The 19,608-nt window shown below is 36.9% G+C and overlaps 1 pseudogene; it reads left to right on the plus strand.

Moving 5' to 3' along the window:
• The first annotated feature begins 13,824 nt into the window (after positions 1-13,824).
• Positions 13,825-14,459, plus strand: LOC114087294 (NOP protein chaperone 1 pseudogene; annotated as a pseudogene).
• The last annotated feature ends 5,149 nt before the right edge of the window (positions 14,460-19,608 follow it).

Raw genomic sequence — 19,608 nt, forward strand, 5'->3', positions numbered from 1 at the left:
AGGTGCTAGGTTGGAAGAGAACCTTCCCATCTAACTAAGTGTGCTGGTAGTTGGGGGGCTGAGAACTGGTGCAACCGAAGAGTTTGCCCTTTACTGGGGAGTCATTAAGGCCTTAAAAGTCAGAGAGGGTCAAGACTTTAATTACCTTTTTTCCTCTGAAACATTTCTCTACGATAATCTTTGACTGTTAGTTGTGCCAGCCCAAGTTATTTTAATCTGTATAGCTCATTATTTTTATCTTTCTTATTATCTTAGGTTAATTTATTCTATCGTTTGCAGTAGCTTAAAGGTAGAAAATAAGGGTTTCCCCCCCTTATTTCTATTCTCATTTCTGTTATTTAACATATACATATGTTTAATCCATTTCCAATACTCTTGGACCATTTCTTTTTAAATTTTCCTATATAAAACACACACACACTCACAGAGACACACACACCCACACATGAAGCATTTGTATACGAAGACTTTAGTTATCCAAGAATGCTATGAACAGTATATGGAATATTATTATAGTTAGCTCCTATTGTTATAATGTTTATTTTATAATTTGATGTTGCGAATTAACTGCTCATAACATTTCCAACAAGGTTGAATTCATTTATTCACTTAAAGAATCATTCACAGTGCAAAGTTTTTAAAAGTACAACATAATGTACTTACATAAGGTAAGTTTTCTCCCCATATAAAACATCATCCCTGGTTTCTCATCACTGTGCCCAGTGACTGAGCATCATCTATGGACACTGTGTCTCCACCAGACATATCCTGCTGCCCCTATAATTTGCACACATGATATTATATTGCACATGCTTCTCTGGACCTTGCTTTCTTCACTTATCTTATGTTTTAGAAATTAGTCATTTTAGTAAATATAAAACATTAGTGTTTTATTGTGTGGATGGACTGTAGCTGATTTAACAAATATTATTAAGGTACATTTATGTTATTTTCAAACATTTTGCCAATACAAGCAGTGCTTTAATAAATATTCTTTGACTATGTCTTTTTGCACATGTAAGGGACTATGTGAATAATAAGCACCAAGTAACAGAAATGCTGAGTCAAAGTGATGTCCCATTTTGTGATTTATAAGGCATTTTCAGATTAACCTCTGTAGATGTGTACCAACATGCATTCCAAGCAGCAACGCCTTTCGGTTGTTTCCTACTTCCTCCACATGCAGTGGTTCATCAAAGTCTGATCTACGTTATTTTGATAAGCAACAAATGTCCTCCCCTTGGGGGGCTGGGGATATAGCTCAGTTGGTAGCGTGTTTTCCTCTCATGCACAAGGCCCTGGGTTCAATCCCCAGCACCACCAAGAAAACCACCAAAAAACAACAATAACAACAACAACAAACCCCACCCCCCAAAAAAAAATGTTCTCCCCTTGAATTTAAAGTTGCAGTTTTCTGAGGACTATTTGGACAAGAACTTTGCCCAATTTTTAATATAATTATTAATTCTTTTTTTCTTGATCTGTAGTTCTTTGGATATTAAGAAAATTGGGCTTTTGTTTTAGACCCATGCTTTGAACTCTTTTCTCAATTTTCGTCTTTTTTGATTCAGTCAGTTGTAATGTTAAATAAATGAATTCACCCATGTTTCCTTCCTATGTTTTAAAAAATTTCTTTTTTTAAAAATTTAATGTTAGGGGGTTGGAGATTTAGCTCAGTGGAGGAGTGTTTGCCTAACATGCACAGGGCCCTAAGTGTAGTCCTCAGCCCTGAAAAAAAAAAAAAACAAAAAGATTAATGTTAGATTTATCTGGAACTTTTGGAGCAAAAAATGAACTTCATTTATCCAGCATGTTATCCAGTTACAAAACTCTATTAATTGATGAATCATTCCCAACCCGCATATACAGCCTTCTTTATCATATTGTAAATTCAAGTGTGTTTTTAAATAATTCCTGATATCTGTATTTTCTTCTGTTAAACTCTCTTTTCTGTTTACATTATTTAAAAAATTATTTGTTTTAAAATATAATTTATTTCCTCTTTTATTATTTTTTGCAGCACTGGGGATTGAACCTGAGACCTCATAAATGACAGACAAGCCCTTTACCACTGAGTTACATACAAACTCCTTGCTTTAAACATATTTTAACATCAGTCCCCCGATTTTTCTTTTGTAGTTATGCACACACAGACTTCTTTTTACAGATTTTAAAATTAGTTAAAAGTTTTTGATTCTTATTTTATAGTGGGAAGAAATACAATTTGTAGTTTAATTTAGACAGAAATTTTATATATATATATTTGGGTTTTTTTTGGTACCAGGGATTGAACTTAGGGGCACCCGACCACATCCCCAGCCCTATTTTGTATTTTATTTAGAGACAAGGTCTCACTGAGTTGCTTGGCAACTCGCTTTTGCTGAGGTTGGCTTTGGATTTGTGATCCTCCTGCTTTAGCCTTCTGAGCTGCTGACGCCAGGCAGAATTGTTATTTTTATAATTACTGTCTTCTTATCTCAAAATGGCATAGGACTTGCCTTTTATTTAAGTCTTCTTTTACTTAATTCTTATTGACCTAACTTATAACTTAAGTTTAATTCTAGTAATTTTTGTTTGTTTGCTTATGGTCACTCTTATAAATAAGTTTTTTTTCTTTCCATTTTCTTTTTTATAGGTGGTGGTTGTTTATATACAGTTAAGGCTATTGATTACATGTTCATTTTTAATTCAACCAACTTACAGAAATTGTTCATTATTTCTAGTAATTTTTCAATTAGATTTGCTTGAGGTGTTTTCAGTTCTACAATCATATCCTCAAAAATATAATTTTATATTTGTTTAAAAAATTGCTTTAAAGTAGAGATGTTGGTCAAAGAAAACAAAATTTTAGTTAGACAAGGAATAAATTCAAGAGCTCTATTGCACATCATGGTGACTGTATTTAATAACAATATATTGTATACTTGAAAATTGGTAACAGATTTTAAGTATTTTTACCATTAGAAAAAGAAAAGTATGAAAGGTAATGCATGTGTTAAATATTGTAGCTATTCCACAAGGTATACATAGATCAAATTGTAACATACCCCATAAATGAAAAATCATATATACAGTTTTCACTTGTCAATTAAAAAATAAATTTAAAAATTTGTCTGTTTTATCTCTTTCTTGTTACCTCCATTAAAAAAAGTAATGGGGCTGGGGATGTAGCTCAAGCAGTAGCGCGCTTGCCTAGTGTGCGTGCTGCCCGGGTTCAATCCTCAGCACCACATACAAAGATGTTGTGTCCGCCAAAAACTAAAAAATAAATATTAAAAAATTCTCTCTCTCTCTTTAAAAAATAGTAATAGTTTTGATAGATAGAAGACATATTTTAAAAAAGAGATGTCTAACCTCAATAAGAAATCTTTGAAAAATTTAGCATCAAATGTAAGGATGATTTTACTTGAGATATTTAAAAAGCAAATGTTTAAATTTACACATGTAAATGTCTGTTTATTTAAATACATAAATATTCCCAGGTATGATGTATACATATATGAGCGCGCGCACACACACACACACACACACACACACACACACATTTAAGGGAATTCTGTAAAATTTTCAGGTGTTTGTGTGTGTGTACACAAAGAGAGAGGCAGATGAAGAACTGTTCACATCTGTTCAAGCAATTGAATTTTTTTTTTCCTTTGTATTTCTCTCTGTCATCAGAAAGCACAGTTTTCTTTAGCTTTTGGTCTTATACATCTTGTCCTCTGTTTTCTAACAGGATCATTACTATTACTAAATAAAAATTGAATCATATAGACTCCAGAGCTTTTCCTAATTGTAGCCAAGATTTATAGAATTTTATGTTTTGTATTGAATTAGCCAATTAGAAACAGGCCACGATATGTCTCTGCTACAAGGCATTTCAAAAGTTTAATTGGATTTTATGAGCTCCACTCACTTTACCAAACACCCCCCAGGAAATCCTTGAAGTTAATAATTGCAGACTTGTTTGTGGTGGTTGGTTTTACCTGTCAACTTGGCTGGGCTGCAGTATGGGGTTAAGCATTATTCTAGGAAAGTGTTTCTAGAAAAGTGCTCTTTGGTGAGATTTACATTGAGTTGGTAGACTTTAAAGAAGATTGTCCCCATCCTGTAGATGGGCCTCACCCAATCATCTGAGGGCCTGAATAGATGAAAAGGCTGACCTCCCTGGAGCAAGAGGGAATTCTGTGACAGTCACAGTTGGCCTTCCCACTTAAAATGAAGCTTAGATTCTTTCTGGGTCTCCAGCATGTTGGCCTACCCCACAGATAATGGACTTGCCACCTTCACAATCGCATTAGCCAATTCCTAACGATGAATTTTTACACACACACACATACATATACCCAGATGTTATTAGTTCTATTTCTCTGGAGAAATCACACACACACACACACACACACACACACACACACCCCGGATGTTATTAGTTCTGTTTCTTTGGAGAAATCTGACCAAAAGATTGTTCTGGAGTTTCTACATATGTTCATTCATTATAAACAGATTTTGAATGTTAGATTTATTCTCGGCTCCTAAAGGGAGACAACAGGGAGATGAGGTCCCTTCCCAAACTCCACACATTCCAGATCATACTAAGAATACTAGAAAGGAAAACAAAAACAAAAGGTGGTGGTGTGGGCCTGTGGAATTTCTGGCCTGGTTGGAATTTCTGGCCTGGCTGGAATTTTGGAATCTTTACATGTTTTGCAAGAAATCTTACACTTAGCTTTTCTGAGCCCTGTGTTTATTTAAAATTCTCCATGTATCCACAGGCTACACCAAGACTTAAAGCCATTGCTGGGTTTTCCTATTCTATAGTTTATGCTCTTGTCAAGTCCAGCTCTCTAGGGTCCATCTTTTCTCCTTTCTTCCTTTGTTAAAAGTAAAATAAATCCTATCATTTACATGTCTTTGTACAAACTTGCTATATTTCTGCAATAATGATTTCCTTTTCTTTTTCCATTCGTTCCAGCTCAAAATGGGCAGGGCGCTGGTTTTAGAGCCAATATTTCCGTTTTGGTGCTGTAATTTGTAATGGGATCTATCTGAACCTGGTCTCTCTCAACCTCATTTTCCTCAGTAGCAATATGGTATCTACCTTATAGGACTATTACAAGGAACACATGAAATCACTTTTGTGTAAATAACTGGCATATTTCCTAATATTTATAGGGACTTGATAATGCTCTCCTACACCTCAAAAAATACTCTTCTTTTTAAGATCCAGCTCAGATATCACCTTCTATGCTGCATCAGTTAAACTATTGGGCTTGCTAGATTCAAATTATAAGTAGGTGCAGAATTATTGGAGGTTTATTGCAAAGAGATATGGGAATTTGAGTAGAAGGTAGTCACTCGGGGTTTTGCATCTTTCCTGACAGGATGTGTATAAAGCGCTTCACAAGAAAAACAGCCCTATATTTTAGGGGCAACAAATAGCACTCCAAGAGGGTGCTTTCTCATTCTTGGTTACCCACAGGAAAGAATTTAAAAATGGCAGTGGCTTCCTATCCCTTTACACAGCTATGGAACACCTGTATTTGAAGGTTTCAAAGCAGGGCATGGAAGGCCAAATAAAAGCCTTCCAAAAATATGCATGCTCTATCCCAGGAGTCCTTGAATATATGTTAACCACATGGCAAGAGGCTTTGCCAATGAGATGAAGGTTGCACAGCATGAAATAGATTATCCTGTGGGCCTTATGTAATTGCACATAATGGGGGCGGTGGGGTCCTTAAAAGTGGAAAAGGAAAGCAAAAGTATCAGATAGATGTGCCAGCAGAAGAGATGTGACAGCATGAGGAGGACTTGACCCAGGTCTGCTGGCTTTGACTATGGAGGAAGAATACCATGGGCACTGGAGTATGAGCAGCCCTAATGGCTGGGAATGGCCGAGGCCACAGCCATTAAGAAAATGGTGGCTTGGTAGACAGCCCTGCTGACACGGGTGTTAACACACCATGCCAAATTCTGAATGGAACCCAATTGAGCCCTGGTGTTCTGCAACTTCTGCTTATAGAAATTCTGAGAAGAGGAAGGGGGTTGTTTGAAGATGAATGGAGGTTGTTCATGGCAGCAACAGCAAATGAATACAGCAAATGACTTCACAGATGTTGTCCACCTACCTGGTGCCCAGCCTGCATACAGATGCTCCAGCTCATGCAGGGACACCTGGACCAATACATATTGATGGGTTCTCAGAGTTTATTTGATCTATAGATCAAGGATCAGGGATTAGAGCAGCATATGCCCACACCTCAAAATGTAGTGAGTTGGGTCCCTTTGATGAAAAGGCAGCAGTGCAAATGCAGATTGTGGAGCTTCTCTGACAATGATGTCTGAACCAAGTGCCACTGGGAGGTCTCTGCTTACTCTCTTAGGTACCACGTTACTTTCTCTTTTGTGCAGTAGACAGTCACTCAGCATACGCAGACTGAGACCTGGCTAGCATTTCCTGGCACTTGCATCTTTCATGTTCTATCTGTAATTATTTGTCTTAATTCTAGTTTCCATCTCCACTTCCTACCTTATCTCAGGCTCATGGCCTTTGTAATCGTCTATGAACAAACTCCAGAAATTCATTCATCCTAGTTAGTTTCTGGGACTAAATATGATTTTTGTACCCAAAGTAAAATACTCTGATGTTTGTTTTCCTACCATAAATTTTTGCACAATCATGGCCTTTCCACATTTTCTGATTCCTTCATGGCCACTTATTCTAAAGAAAGAGAAATATGTTCAAGTTATTACATCTGTGGAACCATCATTATCAACTTCCCTTGGTTTTCATGTGCATGGTCTCTATCGTAACTGCTGTCTTCTAATCCTTGTCTGGTCATTCAATATAAAATATACAGAGAAGTATAACAGAGAAGGCCGCCCCTACCCCAGTTTACTAGTACAGGCCTGAGCCTGAAATTTAAAACTCTCATGCTCATATTCCAGCTGTTCTGTTCTGGCATTAGAATTTTTTTACATCAGACATTCCTGGAGGAAACAGGAAGCCACAGTTGCCCATCTCTCATGGCATGCATGTGTTGCTATTTAAATCCTACCAACTTTGTTTCTTCTGGACAATACTGTTATCTTGTTTATACAGCTTATTAGTATTAATAAGTATTAATAAGCTTATTAGCTTATTAATACTGTTATCTTGTTTATACAGCTTATTAGTGAAAAGCAAATCATTGAAAAGGCAGTCCAGATTCATTAGTGGTTAGTATCATTTTTGCAACATTGGTTCTGAATAATAGATCATTTTTGTGATGGGACACCTCAGCATCAGTTGAATTTCTCAGTCTTATTGTTCAGCCCCAGAGGTCTTGAACAAGTTGTCACATTTCTGCCCTTTAGAGAATGCGCTCCTTGTGCTGAATTCTTTGCGAAGTACAAATTCAAAGCATACCTCCAAAGAATATTCCTTTGTTAAGGTTTTGGACACAAGGTCTAAGAAAAGACCTGGAAAACTTGAGATATATCTTAAAAGCAAATGTTATATAAGCCCAAATTTGAATAAAACTTAACTTCTGATCCAAAGCGTTCTTTTACAGGGGAGAATATTTTTTCCCCCTTAAAATTTAAATTGTTCAATGACTTGAAAAATTGTGCTGTATATGTAATATGAAATGAATTGCATTCTGCCATCATGTACAACAAATTCGAATAAATAAATAATTTAATAAAGAAAAAAATTAAATTGTTTTTGTTTAACTGATAGTTAAAAACATAGAAATTGAACAAAATTATGGAGTACCATGTGATGATAAAATATATGAGTACCCCATATAATGCTTAAATCTGATTAAATGGATCTGCCTCCTCAAACACACATCATTTCTTTGTGGTAAAAATCTTCAAAATCCTTTCTTCTGGCTTTTTGAAATATGCAACACATTTTTATTACCTATAGTTAATGCGCTGTGTCGTGGCACATGAAAATTTCTCTCTCCTTTTTAAACTATAATTTAATATCCCTGGACCAGCTTCTCCCCATTCCTCCCTATCTCCACTCTTCCCACCTCTGACAACCATCCTTCAACTCTCAATGTCCTTAAGACCAACTTTTTTTGATGCCGCTTATGAATAAGACCTTGCATTACTTGTCTTTCAGAGCCTGACTTATTTTATTTAGCACCAAGATCTCCAGTTTCATCCATGTTGTCACAAGTGATAGAATACAATTCTTTTTTAATGGCTGAATCATATTCTATTGTGTATGTATACTGTTTTCTTTATTTATTCATCAGTTGATGAACACACTTAGGTCATTTTCAGGAGGTAGATTTAATGTTTATAATCTTCACACAGCTCTCTCTAAGACATTTGCATGGGCATCATAAGAAGCACTGGGTGATTTTCTCCTAAGGACTTCAAACATAAATGGCATTGAGAGGATCCTCTATGATAGACGTTGAACATGTACACCTGCAAATTTTAGCCTTTAATGGACTTATCTCAAAGAAGTGGAGGGAAATCAAGTACTGTAATGGAAACAGGTTTATCATAAAACAAAACCTAGCATTATAATTCTATATTTATTCTAGCAAATATTCACTTTTCCATGGTCATCAGATATTATGTCAAGCATGAACCAAGTGGCATAGCTATTTTCTATTTATTATCTCAATCCATGCAAAAACTTGGGGAAAAAATGAACAAAGATCACAGAGACAAAGTATTTGAGGTCCTCTGATGAAATAAAGGCTATAAGCCTTGATTTCCCACGGATGTCTTCTTAGCCTCTTTGCTTTGATGTAAACCCAGATTATTTTTTTTTCACTTGATGAAAATGTTCCTGTGAAGGATGAGCCAGACAGCTTATGACAGGAGGGTGGAGTCTTCAAATGCACACTAAAGAATGACCTAAAGCTTTCAATTGACTGTACTCTTCCAGCTTTGAAAATTGTTCCAAATCTGCCTGATTTTCCTAAAACATCTCCTTTAGTATATTGGACAGCTTTCCCTGAAAAACACCTCCCTGTGCTCTTAAAGTCTGAAGTTGCCCACATTTATTATTTTCCAGAAAGCCAGTCCATTGCTCTTTTAATTTATTAGATCACTCTGCTATGTGTTCTTACATTACAGAAAAGCTCTCAGAGGCAAATTTGTGGAAGAATTCTTTGGTATTGAATTCTGTACCTATTTTTCTTTTACTGTGATTTTTTCCCCCTGTGAAGCGAGATGAAACATTCTGAAATACTATTTTTAAAATATTTTTTAGTTGTCAGTGGATTATTTATTTATTTATGGTGCTGAGGATCAAACCCAGCCCCCCCCCCCCCTCCACACACACACACATGCCAGGCAAGCGCTCCACCACTGAGCCACAACCCCAGCCCCCTGAAATACTTTTAAGGGCAAACCTCATTTATATATATATTTTTCCTATTTGAAACCAGTTAAGGTGGAGGAAACTATTTTGTACAGATACCAAGAAATGTGTGATTTAACATGAGTGTTTCCCAATCCTTTTGAATTTCTGGGTGGCATGCCTCAATGAATTATGGAATGAGGCCAGAATAATTATGCTGCAACACACAAATTCTTCATCAAACTCCTATTATCTCTTTATTTGCCCCATCAAAGGACATTTTAACTCATGAACACAATTGAGGTTTTTTTTTTTTTTTAAAAGCAAAAACTAAAGAACATTTCATGATATGAAAATTAATGTGATTGATTCAAAAGAACCCTAGCAGACCTTGTGATGTAAATAAGCATATGGGGTATCTGGATGAAGGTGGGGCTGTTTAATAAACTTCTCAAAAGCCATGAAGAGCACAGAATTCTGTTTGGTCTGGAAGGAAACAAATTGAGTGTTCTTAACCAGGTACTCATGACTGTTTGTGAAGTGCAACATTTTCCTCCAACACAACGTCTCACTGTTGGTCCATCATTTCAACCTTGGGCATTTGAAAAACTTTGAGAATATAAAAGTGCATTTCTTAACTATATTAACAATATTATGAGGGGAATTCCATTTCCACACTGGCATTTTGGTGACTTTTTAGATGATATATTATGGCACAACTTTATTTTATTTTTAGTTGTAGATGGACACAATACTCTTATTAATTTATTTATATGGTGCTGAGGATCAAACCCAGTGCCTCACACATGCTAGGCAACCGCTCTACCACTAAGCCACAACCCCAGTCCCTGTGGCATAACTTTGTATTTGGAGTACAGAGTGAATTTTTCCAAAACCATTTTTTTTCTTTTGTAATACTGGGGATTAAACCCGGGGACACTTTAACACTGAACTCCATCCCCAGCCCTTTTTATTTTATATTTTGAGACAGGGGCTCACTAAGTTGTCAGAGTTGCCCTTGAAATTGAGATTCTCCTGCCCCAACTGCCTAGTTTCTGGGATTACAGGTGTGCACTATCATCACATCTGGTCTAAAGCTATCTCTTCATGGGATGAAATTTATTATTTACAACTTTCAGTAAAATAAACCCAAACCGGTACAACTATTTCACAACATGGCTCAAAAGTGAAGAAATAGCTTCTAAATATCTCAGCATATAGCTGAGGACCTTTGCCAACAATGCAACTCAGCCACACAGGAAATTCCTGATATCTGGGGATTCGTTTAGGCACATATACTTCTGGTCATGTAGGGGAGAAGTTCGTACTTATATTCCACTTGAAGATTCAAGTTTAAGATATAAACTTGGCAAGAAGCACAGTGCAAAGGTTTCTAGAGATGGGACTATGTTTAAAGCTTTCAGAATATTAAATAATCTAATTACTGTGATTCATCAACAGGTTACTCAAATAATTCTTCAAGACATCATAAACTCAGAATGAAAGCGCTAACCCAAATTCAACTGAACTGAGTCATTATAGCACTTTAGATAAAAATCTTTCCTTTTGGTCATTAACTCATTCATATACTCATTCATTTATTCAAACAAATATTTTCTAATGACCTAGTAGAAAGGGGGATACATTATCTCCCTTTAATACTTATATCTCATTCTGACATCCAAGGTGAAAAGTCGGTTTTATTATATCCATTTTTCAAATAATGAAAGAGCCCCCAAGAAATTAACTTTCTCATCACACAATGAAGCAAGTAATAAAACCATTATTTGAAATGAAATTTGACTTTCAAATTCTGAGACTTTACCTTTAATATCACTTTACCTTCTTGGTACACACAGAAAATATTGTTCTTCAAATCATGTTCCCTGGAACATGAATTCCACAAAATGCTAGCAATGTTGTAAAAAGGGGTTTTATGCCCAAACAAGTTCACAATATGTTAGTAGATTATACTCTTGTTTCAATTATCTACTCCCCACAACTTTATAAGGGAGTCACTTATCCCTGCTCATTGCCATGTGATGGGGACATGTTTTCTGGGAATATGTAGGCATCTGTTGTCCCTGGGCCCTTGGGCTTTGTGTGTGATAAGCCTTGGTCTAATGTGAACTATCAAAAAGAGCCTCTCAAGATGGCTTGGAATAGTCTACTATTCCTCTTGCTCTGACATCCACCACAAAAAATAACATGTTCTAGGTCAAAGCTGTTCTTTACCTGAGCTCTTGAATGAGAAGACCAGAATGCAACTAGCAATATGCGTTATAAGAAACAGATCTTTATTACATGGTAAGCTAATGAAATTGAGGGCTTGGTGGTTATAGCTGCAAAGTCGTCTCATATAAAAATATGGTGCAGTATTTTCCTATGGTTTGTCCTCCAAGGGTGCATGAGTTACAGCCTTGATCCTCAACATGGCAGTGTTGAGGTGGTGGGACCACCAAGAAGAGGAGACTAGTGGGAGGTAGTTAGGTCATTCTGGATGCTACTTTTGGTAGGGGTTAACATAATTTTTGTGGTACCCCAGTTGGTACTCATAAGAGTGGGATGCTATGAAAGTTTAACCCCCAATTTTCTCTGTGGCCTCTTGTCTCACCATGTAATTTCTCACTCTTTCTCTCATACATGCTGCCAACATGATGCCATCCTCCATGATGTGATGCAGTGGGGTGAGGTGTCTTGCCCCAGCCAGCACCATACTGTTTGGACTTTCTACTTTCCAAACTGTGAGATGAATAAACCTCTTTTCTTGTTAAGTTCTCATCCTCAAGTATCTTGTTACAACAGTGGAAAACAGAGAAAGACAATTTCCTTCTCAGATTTCAACAAAGAAATGGAGAAGCCCTATGATAAAACAAAACCAAAAAAAATTTTTTAAACAGAATGGATTAAACATAGACACTTTTATCTACTCCCTCACAAATTACTGTTTAAAGGAATTTAAAAAAAGAAACCACAGGACAAAGATAACAGGAAATAAGTGAAGAGCAGACAAGAGATGGCATGAAAATTTTGGAAGTTGTAGAGCAGAAGATTGAGTAATATTTAAAATTTCTAGACCAATGAAAGCAGATTTAAAAGCTAGCCAAAGGATGAAGCCAGAAACAGACCAATTTGAACTCTTAATTTCTGCAAGATTCAAAAATGAAGACATCAGATATCTCCGAAGTTAGAATAGTTCAATTTGAAAGCAGGGATGGGTTTGAAAACTTAATATAAATAGCAATTAGACCCAGTGCTCCCCTCCTTTGCCTCATGCAAGAAAATTATTTTCTTTCTCCTACAGTGGCAGAAGGTGTGAATTTTCATTCCTGGAGAAATTGAGCCAGAGGTAGGTATGGCTAGGTTTATTTTCCCCAGGTAGGAGATGGGAAGGTTCATTTTGGGTAAGTTGATCAAACCCTGAGCAAGACCTAGGAAAAGAACTTGGGACACTCCAAGAAAATGGCCACTCTATTGCAAGAGTGAAGCTCACCAGTGGACAATTCCTCTGCCCACCAAAAATCTATGTTCATGATATGAGAATAGACATCAGGAACCTGACTGGCACTTCAACAGTAAGAGCTGGAGAACAGTGAAGCAATGCCCTCAGGCTTCGGAGGGAAAACAGTGTTCAGTTTTGAATTCTATCATGAGGCAACCTGTTAATGTAAGGTTAGAAGGAAGACTCTATCAGACACTTAAGGTCTCCAAACATTTCTCCTAAGCTTTGTTGGGATTTCCCTGGAACATCTTCTTCAGCAAATTAAACAGAATAAGCCAAGAAAGAGAGCGGTTTATACTTCCATGAAGCAGGGATGTTAAAGAACTAGGGAAGCAAAGAGGACTCTGGGATTCTAGAAATGGAAGATCACCCTGTGATCACAGCTGCTGAGCAGTTGGAGAGCAGAACTGTTGCAACAAGAGACTGGAGGATTCCAGGAGGGATATCTTCAAGAAGAAAGCTACGTGGATAGAATATTTAATGTGTTTGAACTAATTTTGTAGAAGAGTCTCAATCATGTTAGGGAGTTTGGTGATAAATTGTTGACAGACATGTAAAATTAAGCAAACAAAAAAAAATTTCATCCATAATTCTGGGTACAGCAAAAGTTGCTAAACAGAGTGTGTCAGTCAGCTTTTCTGTTACTGTAACAAGTAACTGAGATATTCAACTTATAAAGAGGAAATTTTACCTTGAATTGAAGTTTTAGAGATTGTGGTTCATGCTGGGTTGCCCTGTTGCAGCACATTATGTAGATAGCATGTGGTGAAGCAAAGCCTTTTACTCCATGGCCAGAAAGTGAGAGGAAGAGGAAAGGGCTGGGGTCGCTTTATCCCCTTCAAGGGCATACTCCCAATGATCTGAAGACCTCCCAGTAGACCCAACCTATTAAAGTTCTACCACCTCCCATGGTGCCATGGGCTGGAGACCAAGCCTCAGACGCATGGGCCACTGGGGGACTTTTAAGATGCAAATGATAGAAGAAAGGTTACACTCGGATGCTGGCTGGGGAAGCATGGAGGTTCATGGCGAGCCTTCTGCAGGCCCCAACTCAAGCTGTTCATCCTTCACCTGGGACTGCTTATGGGGTCTCAGTGTCCAACGAGCTGCTGACAGTGGACAGTGATGGCTGAGGAGGTGTGTGGGACAGGTTCCTCATCAACTCCAAACCTATTTCCACAGTTTGGATAGAGAGGAGTCCATCCTTAGACCAAGTTCAGACCTTTCTCCCCCAGATGGCCCAGGGGAATGAAAAACCAAGAAAAGAAATGGCAGTTGCTCCACCTGGTCATTTCAGTGTTGGAAATATTGTTGGGACTCTAGGAAAAGTTATACAAAAGGACATGGCCTTATCTGAGGTGGGTCACTCAGATTCAAAAGAAATGGACAGTTCAGAAGAGAGTTCACAAGAGAATTCAGAGGACAGTTCAGATTCTGAGGATGAAGAGGGCAGCATCTCCCTTGGTTAGCATAGATAATATTAAGCTTTCTAATTCAGAAGGTGTAAAAGGCGATATTTAAGTTTTGGATAGTTCAGCGAGGAAAGAAATAATGGAAGAAAGAACGAAAGAAAATAAAGAAATTGATCTGAAAGGAAACAGGTGGTATATATCTGCTAATCCTGTGAAACAAAGGTGGTTCACTGGCTAGTTGGCATTTCTGGAGCCTACAGTGCTCTTATGTGTCAAAGGAAAAACTTTAGACAAAGTTAATGGTTTGTTTGTGCCAAGAGCAGTTCATGAATAGGGTACTACTCAAAAGAGAAACGAAGAGATCCACAAAGTTCCAGTCTAGTGATGGCCAACATGGAAATAAAGTAGAGAAATTATTTGATTGGCTACAGTGAAGCATTTACCTTATTTGGAGATGTTTAAAAGGAACACTTTAGGCAAAGTTAATGGTTTATTTGAACAAAGAACAATTTATAAGTTGGGCAACACTCAGAATGAAAAGGAGTTTAGAGAACTCCACTTTGTAGTGAGGGCAGACATGGAAATAAATGCAGAAATAATTTGATTGGTTACAATGAGGCATTTGCCTTATTTAGACAAGTTCTGATTGGTTGAACTGTGATTGGCTGAAGCTCAACTGTTTGTGTTTGGCTGAAATTGTTATTTGTTACCAAAAAAAAGCCCTCCTAAATTAGATTTCAGCTTGTTTATATACTGAGGTAAGTTGTAATTCATTACATAGGATCTCAGAGTACTGGAGACAACCTCAGGATTATGGCCTCCTGCTTATTAAGTTAGCATAGGAGATATCTGGTTTTCTCAGAGAAACCAAAATGGGCTTTTAAAGATTAGTAATAGGTAGCATTTTGGCATTTTTCAAAGGTAGAATTGATTTTTGATCTTGTGCTAAAGAGATTTAGTATTTGGAAGGCTTAATTCTATGCATGTTAATGAGTGAATTTGTTGGAATCTTCTTTTTCTTAGAATGGATTTCCAGAAATATTAAATTATTTTAAGGTAAAAATACAAATTGCCAAAACAAAAAAGAAAAAAAGGTAACACTTGTGGTTCAATAGAATAATAGTCATATAGCCCTAATAAGATAAAATGAATATACTGATTCAAATCCAAACTTGTTAAAAATTTATAAGAGAGATGTGGAGATTGAAGGGAGAGAGCAATGTACACTGGAAGTGCCTATGATGTCATATTTCATTGACAGCAATAAATGATATCAAAACTAAAGGATCAAGAAACAGAAGGTAAGTGTGTTACATCGACTGAATTTAGTAAATTGTAGAAGATAAGGAAAAGGAGTTTAAGGTGTCTTGTGCATTAGCTAGAAAAATGAAAACAAAATTTCACACAATAATATGGAATTTTGGAACATAGGAAACAAAGGAAAGTTTCCAAAATCTTCCAAAGAAGTTTAAAAAAATTTAAAAAATCAGGTCTCATCCAAAAGTGATTGTATGTGAGAAAGAATGGGATAAAGCATTGCAATTGCTATATTTAAGCCTGTGGTAGCACCTGATTTTTATATTGTGTTCTTTTTTATTTGAAAACAAGTAAAACCTCAACTTTAAAATAAGAAAATGCTGTTCATTCGATGTGCTCACTTATTTGACCACAGATTACTTTTTAAATGGTTCTTGAAGAACAAATGATCTATGGATTTCATTTTGAGAAAAGCAGTTCTGAGAGGTGAGAGAAACAACAAAGCAAATCTTTGTAAAGGAATAAATGTGCAACTAGGTCCTTGCACGGCCCCTGTTTGTGTCGGTACTTAGTGGAATGGTGAATCTTCCCGGAGTTCAAGTGCACTGCCTGGGAAGAACTTGCATGGTTCTTTCCACTGCTTTTGGCCAGGTCAGCATCATTCTATGGATTTTTCTTGGGGGAGTGTGAAGATTTCTGTAAAACTTGATCTCACCCTAGCATATCTACAGCTGGTCTTTGATGATGGTATTCCCGGCACTCAAACGATCATCATTTATCAAGTAAATTGCCAAATTCATTCCTTGGAATGTCTGTGGACTTTGGAGTAGTCCACTGCTTTGTGAAGATTCTGGTTTCTTGAATTTCCGATGACATACCACATTTCATTGGGGGTTATAGGATTACAGGAGGTGGGAGGAAGGGCAATAACCTGATATCCCAAATGTATCTGTTCAGTGCCACTCTCTCTGTTTGGTATGTAATACTTTTATGAGAAGGGCCAAGAATAGACTTTCGGGAAGCTCCTTTGCAGTTCTGTCTCATACTGAACTTATTCTCTAAACTTGGATCTAAAGTGTTTAAGAACTCTTTCACACGTACTGCCTTTAAGCCTGACCTCCTCCTTTTTATATTTGTATTCAAGTTCCTGATCTGACCCATCTTAAATACTGTGTGGCCTGAGAGATACCTTTTGGACACTGGTCTGTTATTCAATATGCTTTTTCACCTTTCGCAGCCTCATGTCACCCCAATTTCATAACAACCTTACTATGTATTTACCCAAAGCTTTGCCTGAAATGGTGACCACGTGGAGGCCAAGGTAATGAATCAGCACAGTAAGTAACCACTGATTAGTCAGTTTTGAATGAATTCGATTGTAATGTCATAGCCCAAATTTCTCCAGCATATCCAATGGATATTATGTCAAATGGTTTGTTGAATTCCAGAATTATTATATCTATCACTTTCTCTTCTGCTGGTCTAGTGATCCTTTAACTAAAAGAAAATGTAGATAATTTTATTTGACATCTTATATTAACATATTCTGGTTTCATAATCACCATTTCTTCTTCTGAATATTGCCCACAAGCCATTCTTTCTAATACATTAATTTTAGAATTTTCCCTGAGACTGCTGTCAAAAGCAAAATAATCTACTTTCTTCATTTGAAAAAATTAAATTATGTGGTCATGTGCTTCCAGCACTTCGCCGTAGTTCTTCAAACATCATTGACAGTGTTTTATGGATCTTTTAAAAAGCAGTTTCAATATTCTGACACAGTTTCCTAAAACCACACTATTTTTAGCTCATCGTAGGCTTCAAATCCTACTCCATTTCCTTGTGATGACTATTATTCTACAGTCCTCATATCAAATCAAAACAAGGTGTGAAGACCATTATCAACTGCAAATGTACAGGGGCTGGTAATAATAGTCAATTCAAATATAGCAATAAGGTATCTTTAAACCCAGTAGCTCTGTAATTACATCAAGCTTAAGTTGACTAAAGATTTCTACTAAAAGATAAAGATGGTCATGCCGATTAAAAAACAAAACCCAGGACTGGGGTTGTGACTCAGTGGCAGAGCGCTCGCCTAGAATGCAGGAGGCACTGGGTTCCATCCTTAGCACCACATAAAAATAAATAAAGATATTGTGTCCATCTATAACTAAAAAAATGTTAATAAAAAATAAAATAAAATAAAGATATTGTGTCCAACTGAAACTGAAAAATAAATATTAAACAAAAACAATAGAAAAACAAAACCCAATTATTTTCTACTTATTATCTGACATTTAAAAATATAAGCACACAAAAAAGTTGATGGTAAAAGTGTGAAACAATAAATATACTTATGCAAATGCAAAACAAAAAATGCAAGTGTATTAACATCAAATGAAGTAATCTTGGAAGTCATTTTTAGATTAAAAGGAAGATATTTTATGATGAAGAACTCCTCAGAAAGATATAGCGATTTTAAATCTGTATACATTTAACATATAATCTCAAAGTAGATAAAGCAAAATTTGAATAGACAAATCTAATAAAACAATAAGATTATTTAATACAACTGCCTCGTTAACTAATAAAGAGTTCTTGACAAAATTTCCTTAAAAATATAGCTGTGAAAAAAACAATTAACAAGCTTGAACAAACATATATAAAATGGTGCACCCACAATTTCCAAATAAACATTGTTTTCAGGCACATGTGCAACATTTACAAAAACATGACAGATCATAAAGTGAATCACATGAAATTTAAAAAAGCCTAATAATATAGACTGTGTTCTGTGTTCTCTAACCATAGCGAAATTAAGATAGCAACCAATAACATAAAGCTAATTACAATATTCTCATATGTTTAGAAATTAGGAAACAATACTTCTAAATAACCCATGGGTCGTGGAAGAATGGAAATCAGTAAGTATTTTAACTGAATTATAATGGAAAATATTTATTGACTCATTTGGGATGTAATTATTGCTGTGCTGGGAGGAAATTTATAACCTTAAATGAACATATTAGAAAAAAAGAAAAAGAGAGTCTGACTATAAATGACTTTGGCATAGAAATAAAGAAGTTAGTAAGAGAACCAAGTTAAATCTAAGGAAAGAAAACTAGGAACCAGGGATTCGGAAGATGGTGGTATGTGTTTAGGGAGCAACCCTCAATTCTTCCACATCCCAGAAACGAACCAGCTGAACAGAGGGCTGGGTGACACAGAAACACTTTAGAACTCAATATTGGACAGCGTGAGACTTGGAGGGACTTGAAATTTGGTTACTGGAGCAGAAAATTAGGAGAAATTCCTTGACCCTGAACCATGAGTAAGGTGGGGTCAGAGGGGAGGGGTAACAAAGACAGAAAGAAGGAGAGGGAAAGTCTGTAGTTTACTTCCTTAATGACTATGAATAGGAAAAACAGGAGCACAAAAGACAGTGAAGGACATCACACCATTCAGCCTATATTTTTGGCAGAAAACTGTAGGAGCAGGGCAGCCATTTTACAGGGTCCACAGTCAGTCAGTTTGCCTAGAAGAAATAAAATCAATACAGCTTCTCCTTACCAACAAATAAAACCAGAGGGAACACTACTGAAACAGGTTATCTCTATAATCCATCTAGAAGAGATTTTGGAGGGATCCCTGCTAGCTGAAGGATACCAAAACCCCGGCCGGTAGTTGCAGACTTCAGACAGGTGGAGTGCAGTAACCAGAGAGCAGAAAGCCCCCAGGGAATGCTAACCCCAACCCAGAGCTTCAGGAGCTCAGGTAAAGACCAGCCAACTGACACTCTGCCCCAGTCACAGTGACGGGTAAAATCTCAGCAAGTTGCACTAGCCAGAGTGGAGGCTTCTGCACCACAGGCTGCCCACAGAGAGCCTGCAGCCACTGGCCCCACAGTGGTAGACAGCCACCAAGGGCTTGGATAGATCGGTCACTGTGAATAAGTCCTAGTGGAGAGGAGCAGGTAAGTACTGATCCACAATTGCCAGTCATACAAGCTTGGACAATGGCTCGTATGACAGTCTACCCAAGTCACAAGGATGGGTGAAACCCCAGTGATCTGAAGCAGTCACGCTAGGGTCTTCTGTGCCATACACCACCCGCAGAGAGTCTGAATTCAC

The sequence above is a fragment of the Marmota flaviventris genome, chromosome 4 (assembly GCF_047511675.1).
Source record: "Marmota flaviventris isolate mMarFla1 chromosome 4, mMarFla1.hap1, whole genome shotgun sequence".
In the NCBI taxonomy this organism is placed as follows: domain Eukaryota; kingdom Metazoa; phylum Chordata; class Mammalia; order Rodentia; family Sciuridae; genus Marmota; species Marmota flaviventris.